Below are 7,794 nucleotides of genomic sequence, written 5' to 3' on the forward strand. Positions count from 1 at the left end.
TCAGATTGATTATATTCTTTGCAGCTGAAGACAGAGAAGTTCTGTACAGTCATCAGAAGCAAGACTGGGAGCTGACTATGGCTCAGGTTATGAACTCCTTATTACAAAATTCAGACTTAAATTGAATAAAGTAGGGAAAACCACTAGGCTATTCAGGTATGACCAAAATCAAATCCCTTATGCATATACAGTGAAAGTGACAAATAGATTCAAGGAATTAGATCTGATAGACAGAGTGCCTGAAGAACTCTGGACAGAGGTTTGTAACATTGTACAGGAAGCAGTGATCAAAATCATCCCCAAGAAAAAGAAATGCAAAAGGTAGGATGGTTGACTAAGGAGGCCTTACAAATAGCTGAGAAAAGAAAAAAAGCAAAAGGCAAAGGAGTAACGGAAAGCTATACCCATCTGAATGCAGAGTTCCAAAGAGTAGCAAGCAGAGATAAGAAAGCCTTCCTATGTGAACAATGCAAAGAAATAGAAGAAAACAATAGAATGGGAAAGATTAGAGATCTCTTCAAGATACCAAGAATACCAAGGAAACCAAGAATACCAAGGGAACATTTCATGCAAACATGGGCACAATAAAGGACAGAAACGGTATGGACCTAACAGAAGCAGAAGATATTAAGAAGAGGTGGCAAGAATACACAGGACTATACAAAAAAATCTTAATGACCCAGGTAACCACGATGGTGTGATCGCTCACCTAGAGCCAGACATCCTGGAGTGCGAAGTCAAGGGGGCCTTAGGAAGCATCACTATGAACAAAGCCAGTGGTGGTGATGGAATTCCAGTTGAGCTATTTCAAATCCTAAAAGATGACGCTGTGAAAGTGCTGCACTTTCACACATGCTAGCAAATTTGGAAAACTCAGCAGTGGCCACAGGACTGGAAAAGGTCACTTTTCATTCCAATCCCAAAGAAGGGCAATGCCAAAGAATGTTTAAATTACCTCACAATTGTACTCATTTCATATGCTAGCAAGGTCATGCTCAAAATCCTCCATGCTAGGCTTCAACAGTACATGAACCAAGAACTTTCAGATGTTCAAGCTGGATTTAGAAACAGTATAGGAACAAGAGATCAAATTGCCAACATCCGTTGGATATTAGAAAAAGCAAGAGAACTCCAGAAAAACATCTACTTCTGCTTCATTGACTACTCTAAAGCCTTTGACTCTGTGGATCACAACAAACTGTGGAAAATTCTTCAAGAGATGGGAATACCAGACCACCTTACCTCCCTCCTGAGGAACCTGTATGCAGGTCAAGAAACAACAGTTAGAACCGGACATGGAACAACGGACTGGTTCAAAACTGGGAAAGGAGTACGTCAAGGCTGTATATTGTCTCCCTGCTTATTTAACTTACAGAGTACATCATGCTAAATGCTGGGTTGGATGAAGCACAAGCTGGAATCAAGATTGCCGAGAGAGAAATATCAATAACCTAAGATATGCAGATGACACCATTCATATGGCAGAAAGCAAAGAGAAACTAAAGAGCCTTTTGATGAAAGTGAAAGTGGAGAGTGAAAAACTGGCTTAAAACTCAACATTCAAAAAACAAAGATCATGACATCCAATCCCATCACTTCATGGCAAATAGATGGGGAAACAATGATTGACTTTATTTTCTCGGGCTTCAAAATCACTGTGGACAGTGATTGCAGCCATGGAAAACCTAAACAGCATATTAAAAAGCAGAGACATTATTTTGCCAACAAAGGTCATTATAGTCAAAGTGGCATTTTCCAGGAGTCATGTATAGATGTGAGTTGGACCATAAAGAAGGCTGAGTGCCGAAGAATTGATGGTTTCAAACTGTGATGTTGGAGAAGACTCTTCAGAGTCCTTTGGACTACAAGGAGATCCAACCAGTTAATCCTAAAGAAAATCAGTCCTGAATGTTCATTGAAAGGACTGATGCTAAAGCTGAAGCTCCAATACACTGGCCACCTGATGCGAAGAACTGACTCACTGGAAAAGACCCTGATGCTGGGAAATATTGAAGGCAGGCGGAGAAGGGGACGACAGAGGATGAAATGGTTGTATGGTATCACCAACTCAATGGACATGAGTTTGAACAAGCTCTGGGAGTTGGTGAAGGACAGGGAAGCCTGGCATGCTGCAGTCCATGGGGTGACAAAGAGTTGGATACGACTGAATGACTGAACAACAACATCTTCTCCCTGGGCCTCCTTCTATGAGTATCTGTGTCCTAATCCCCTCTTCTTAGAAGGACAGTGGCCACATTGGAGTAGTGCTTCATGCCTGCTAAGTCGCTTCAGTCCTGTGTGACTCTTTGCAACCCCTTAGGCTGTAGCCCCCAGACTCCTCTGTCCATGGGATTCTCCTGGCAAGAATACTGGAGTGGGTTGCCATGCCCTCCTCCAGGGCATCTTCCCTACCCAGTGGTCAAACCATGTCTCTTACGTCTCCTGCATCGGCAGGCAGGTTCTTTACCACTAATGCCACCTGGGAAGTGTGGAGTAGGGTCCATATCGGAGTAGGGCCCACCCTAATGACCCCCCTTTTCACTTAAATACCTACTTAAAGGCCCTTTCTCCAAATCCAGCCACATACTGAGGTACTGGGGGTTAGCACCTCAGCATGTGAATTTGAGGGGCATGGTTCAGCCTGTAACAAATGTTACATTTCTGTGATTACAAAAGCAACATATGTTCACCTTAGAAAATTTCCAGAGGTGAAGAAACTAAGGTAAGAATCTCTGTAAGGGACTTCTCTGGTGGTCCAACTGAAGCTGTTTACCTTAGATTGAGATTTGAACCCATGTGCCGGGACTCAAATCCAGCCAAAACCCAGATTGGAACTTGAACTGAGCCAAAACCCACAGTCTTCAAACTGAGATCACAGACCTGGTTACAGGCTCAGGTTCTTTTTTTTTTTTTTTTAAACAAGCTCTTTCTTGCCAGTTTTATTAAAGAAAAATTGTACATGAGTCACTTTTCACCAGTCTGTTCTGGCATGCTTCTAATGATATCAGAATCATCTGGATCAATCATAGCCAGTGTGCATACCTCTGTAGTACTTTTCACATCTGTGCCCAATTCAATATTATTGCCATGGTAGTGATAGACACCAGTTTTGGCCAACATGGCATAATATTCTATTTCAGATTTCCTCAAGGCTGAGCAGGTGTTGGTAAGGATAACCGGTTTCACTTTGCCTTGTCTGATCCTTTTCAGAGTCTGCTTGTACCCAGGCATGTACTTTCCACTTTTCATAACCAGTTGGAGCCTAGAGTTGATTCACTCCAGTGACTTTTTCACCTTCATGGTGGCCACCATCTCCCTGCCTTAGGTGCGGGATGCCTCCAACCAAGAGCAGCCACCAAGACGGCCAGGGAGTGAGAAAGGCCAGGCTCAGGTTCTTGATGTCTCATAGCAGAAAGAATTCAGTGAGAGACAAAGTGATAGGTAACGAGTGAATTTATTCAGAGAGAAACACACTCCACAGAGCATGGGCCATCGTAGAGGGTGAATACAGTGGCCTCGAAAGGGGTTGTGCTTAGCTTTTATGGGCTGGATAATTTCATAGGCTAATGAGTGGGAGGATTATTCCAACTATTTTGGGGAAAGGGAGGGGATTTCCAGGGGTTGGACTACTGTCTGCTTTTTGGTCTTTGATGGTCAACTTTGGAACCATCATGGCACCTCTGAGTGTGTCATTTAGCTTGCTGATTGAGGATCAGGGTCTAGTCAAAGTTGACTTGTCTGCCATCTTGGACCCATTTGATTCCAATCGGTCTATGTTGTGTCCTTGGGCTATGTCATTCTTTCAAAAATTCTGCCTCCTGTCCCCCTTCCCTCCTATTTTACCATGGCTAAGACTCTGTGCTCCCAATGCAGAGAAAAACTAATTCTGACTTCATGTTGGAACTGTTTCTTTGACTTGCTTTTCGCGGCTGTTGTTATTATCATCATACATAATGGCCTGCCTCAGAAAACCCAGCCCCTCAGCCTGACTGTTGGACTAAAAGTGACTTTGTTGAGCTCAGTCAGTCAGTTCAATCTCTCAGTCGTTTCCAACTCTTTGCAATCCCATGAATCGCAGCACGCCAGGCCTCCCTGTGCATCACCAACTCCCAGAGTTCACCCAAACTCATGTGCATCGAGTCAGTGATACCATCCAGCCATCTCATCCTCTGTCGTCCCCTTCTCCTCCTGCCCCCAATCCCTCCCAGCATCAGAGTCTTTTCCAATGAGTCAACTCTTCGCATGAGGTGGCCAAAGTACTGGAGTTTCAGCCTCAGCATCAGTCCTTCCAATGAACATCCAGGACTGGTCTCCCTCAGGATGGACTGGTTGGATCTCCTTGCAGTCCAAGGGACTCTCAAGAGTCTTCTCCAACACCACAGTTCAAAAGCATCAATTCTTTGGCTCTCAGCTTTCTTCACAGTCCAACTCTCACATCCATACATGACCACTGGAAAAACCATAGCCTTGACTAGACAGACCTTTGTTGGCAAAGTAATGTCTCTGCTTTTGAATATGCTATCTAAGTTGGTCATAACTTGCCTTCCAAGGAGTAAGCGTTTTTTAATTTTATGGCTGCAATCACCACCTGCAGTGATTTTGGAGCCTAAAAAAATAAAGTCTGACACTGTTTCCACTGTTTCCCCATCTATTTCCCATGAAGCAATGGGACCAGATGCCATGATCTTAGTTTTCTGAATGTTGAGCTTTAAGCCAACTTTTTCAGTCTCCTCTTTCACTTTCATCAAGAAGCTTTTTAGTTCCTCTTCACTTTCTGCCATAAGGGTGGTGTCCTCTGCATATCTGAGGTTATTGATATTTCTCCTGGCAATCTTGATTCCAGCTTGTGCTTCCTCCAGCCCAGCGTTGCTCATGATGTACTCTGCATATAAGTTAAATAAGCAGGGTGACAATATACAGCCTTGACGTACTCCTTTTCCTATTTGGAACCAGTCTGTTGTTCCACATTCAGTTCTAACTTGCTTCCAGACCTGCATATAGGTTTCTCAATCTGACCCTGCCCACCTGTGACTGGCTGCATGAAAGAAGAGATTAACACACCCGTCCCCAAAGCTGGCCATTCTTGGAGATGTTTTGCAAGACTGATAGCCCTTTTTATTTACTTCCTCATTGCCTCTCCATCTTTATTCTGCTTTTTGATTTTAGTTCCTCATCGTTTCTTTCTCTGGTTCTATAAAAGAATCTGGCATCCAGACCTCAACTAGATGGTTATTTTGAGACTTTAGTCTGCCATCTTCTCCATCTGTGGGCTTTCCAAATAAAGCCATATTTGTGGTCACCCAAGGACTAAAGAGCAGATAAAACCAAGGAGGGTCTTAGAATGCAGGAACAGAAAAACCAACCCTTATCGTCCTTCCGTCCCCCACATTGTAACTATTAACAGATTTCGGGTCCTCCTGAGCAATATAACCTGTCTCCCCTCTTACCCTATAGGGAGAAGGTATTTGCCTTACTCTTCCCCCACCGAGTATACATCCCTCATCCAATCAGCAAATGACCCGCAAGACCCCATCCCATTCCTTGTACCCTGGGTATAAAAGTGGACTAAGGACCGCTGTTCAATATCAGTTATCCCTTGAACTGGTCCACTGTTCTAACAACGTCTCCCTCTCATTCTGTCTCACGTCTGGAAATTCTTTTCCAACCCGGGCCCAGACCACGACAATATTCCTTGCCTCAACAGCTTGTCACTGACTGTGCTTGACTTTAGGTAAAAGGGGAAGTATGTTTTCCTTACATCTTCCTACTTAGCTGGATTTTCTGAAAGTGAAAGTCTCTTACGACTCCATGGACTCTACAGTCCATGGAATTCTCCAGGCCAGGATACTGGAGTGGGTAGCCTTTCTCTTCTCCAGGGGATCTTCCCAGCCCAGGGATCAAACCCAGGTCTCCTGCATTGCAGGTGGATTCTTTACCAGCTGAGCCACAAGGAAAGCCCAAGAATACTGCAGTGGGTAGCCTATCCCTTCTTCAGGGAATCTTCCCGACCCAGGAATCGAACCGGGGTCTCCTGCATTGCAAGCAGATTCTTTACCAACTAAGCTATTAGGGAAGCCCAGCTAGATTTCCTACATTTTCTTAAATGAGCTTATAAGCTTATATTACCTTTTTTTTTTTTAAGTTACCTTTTCATTAATTAATTTATTTATTTTTCTGGGCCATGCTGTGTAGCATGTGGGATCTTAGTACCCTGACCAGGGATCAAACCCTTGCCCTCTGTACTGGAAGCACAGCATGGTCTTAACCACTGGACCACTGGAGTCTTAACCACTGGTCCCTGAGCTTATATTATTTTTTATAATGGAGGAAATAAACAAATGTAATAGAACATTGCCAGAGAGGACAATGAAAAGGAGCTTTTGTTTAGAACAAAGAGATGAAAGGAAGAGCAGGCCTACACTAGATGCTGGGAGTGGAATCCAGCGAGGACAATGAAAAGGAGCTTTTGTTTAGAGCAAAGAGATGAAAGGAAGGGCAGACCTGCGTTTGATGCTGGGAGCGGAGTCTTGGAAGGTCGGAACCTGTCAGCAATGGGACCTTTGCCTTTCAGACCTGGAGAAGTGTGCGAGCAACTCAGGGAGGAACTAGCTCTTAGCTATCCCCAAGGTGGGTTGGAGAGTTTGTAAATGAACCTCTAGCTCCTTGAAACAAGGTCTGTTGTGCTGCGAGCTGTGCTTAGTTGCTCAGTCGTGTCCAACTATTTGCGACCCCATAGAATGTAGCATTGGAGAAGGAAATGGCAACCCACTCCAGTGTTCTTGCCTGGAGAATCCCAGGGACGGGGGAACCTGGTGGGCTGCCATCCATGGGGTCACACAGAGTCGGACATGACTGAAGCGACTTAGCAGCAGCAGCAGCAGCAGACTGTAGCCCGCCAGGCATCTTGGGATTCGGCCGAGGAATTGAACTGGGGTCTCCTGCATTGCAGGCAGATTCTTTACCAGCTGAGCTACCAGGGAAGCCCCCAAGGTCCTTTGGCCTGGACTAATTATATCCCTCCCACTGAGAAATGGGACGCTGAGTCAGTGCCTGTGGTCTTGGAAATATTCCAACAGAAAATGAGCTGGAGGGTTGGAGAGAGTGGAAAGACCATTCTTGATTTTAAAAGGGAAGAAAATGGGGACTTCAAACATTGAGCCAGAGGGCTGAACAGGAATAAAGGGGTGATTTGGGAAGGCCTGGAAAAGGAAACGATGATTCCTGGGAGCCAGAATGTGTTCATCATCCCCAGCTCCATAGCACCCTTGGCTTGAAATGCTAAAAGCAGATATCCTGGATTTAGTAGGTCTCCAAACAGACTTCTTATTGTTGTCTGGTGGTGGAGAGGCTGAAGTACAGAGCAGATACCAGTATAATTCAGTCAGATGGTAGCAGATTGAATTATCAGAGCCCCCAAATTAGTGGGTTGATTGATGTCAATGTCTATGTTGGCGACTTCCCTGGTGGTCTAAGACTGGCCTAAGACTCTGTACTGCCCATGCAGGAGATCCAGGTTCAATCCCTGGTCAGGAAACTAGATCTCACAATGCACAGCTAAGATTGCTCGTGCCGCAACGAAGACCTGGTGCAGCCAAATAAATAAATACAAATATTTTAAAAATAAGACTCAAACTCCCAATGCAAGGGGCACGGGCTCGATCCCTGGTTAGGGAACTAAGATCCTGCATGCTGCTTGGCACCCGCCACCCCCCCCAAAAAAAAACTATGTCCAAAAGCTCTGTTCTGTTCAACAATTTTAACCAATTGCTGGGGATTAGAGGTATAGCAGAAAAC

At 44.7% G+C, this 7,794-nt stretch overlaps 1 pseudogene; it reads right to left on the reverse strand.

The window, feature by feature from the left end:
* Window positions 1–2,938: 2,938 nt before the first annotated feature.
* Window positions 2,939–3,312, reverse strand: LOC133234216 (large ribosomal subunit protein eL30-like; annotated as a pseudogene).
* Between the last annotated feature and the right edge of the window lie 4,482 nt (window positions 3,313–7,794).

Source organism: Bos javanicus, chromosome 21 (assembly GCF_032452875.1).
Source record: "Bos javanicus breed banteng chromosome 21, ARS-OSU_banteng_1.0, whole genome shotgun sequence".
Lineage (NCBI taxonomy): Eukaryota > Metazoa > Chordata > Mammalia > Artiodactyla > Bovidae > Bos > Bos javanicus.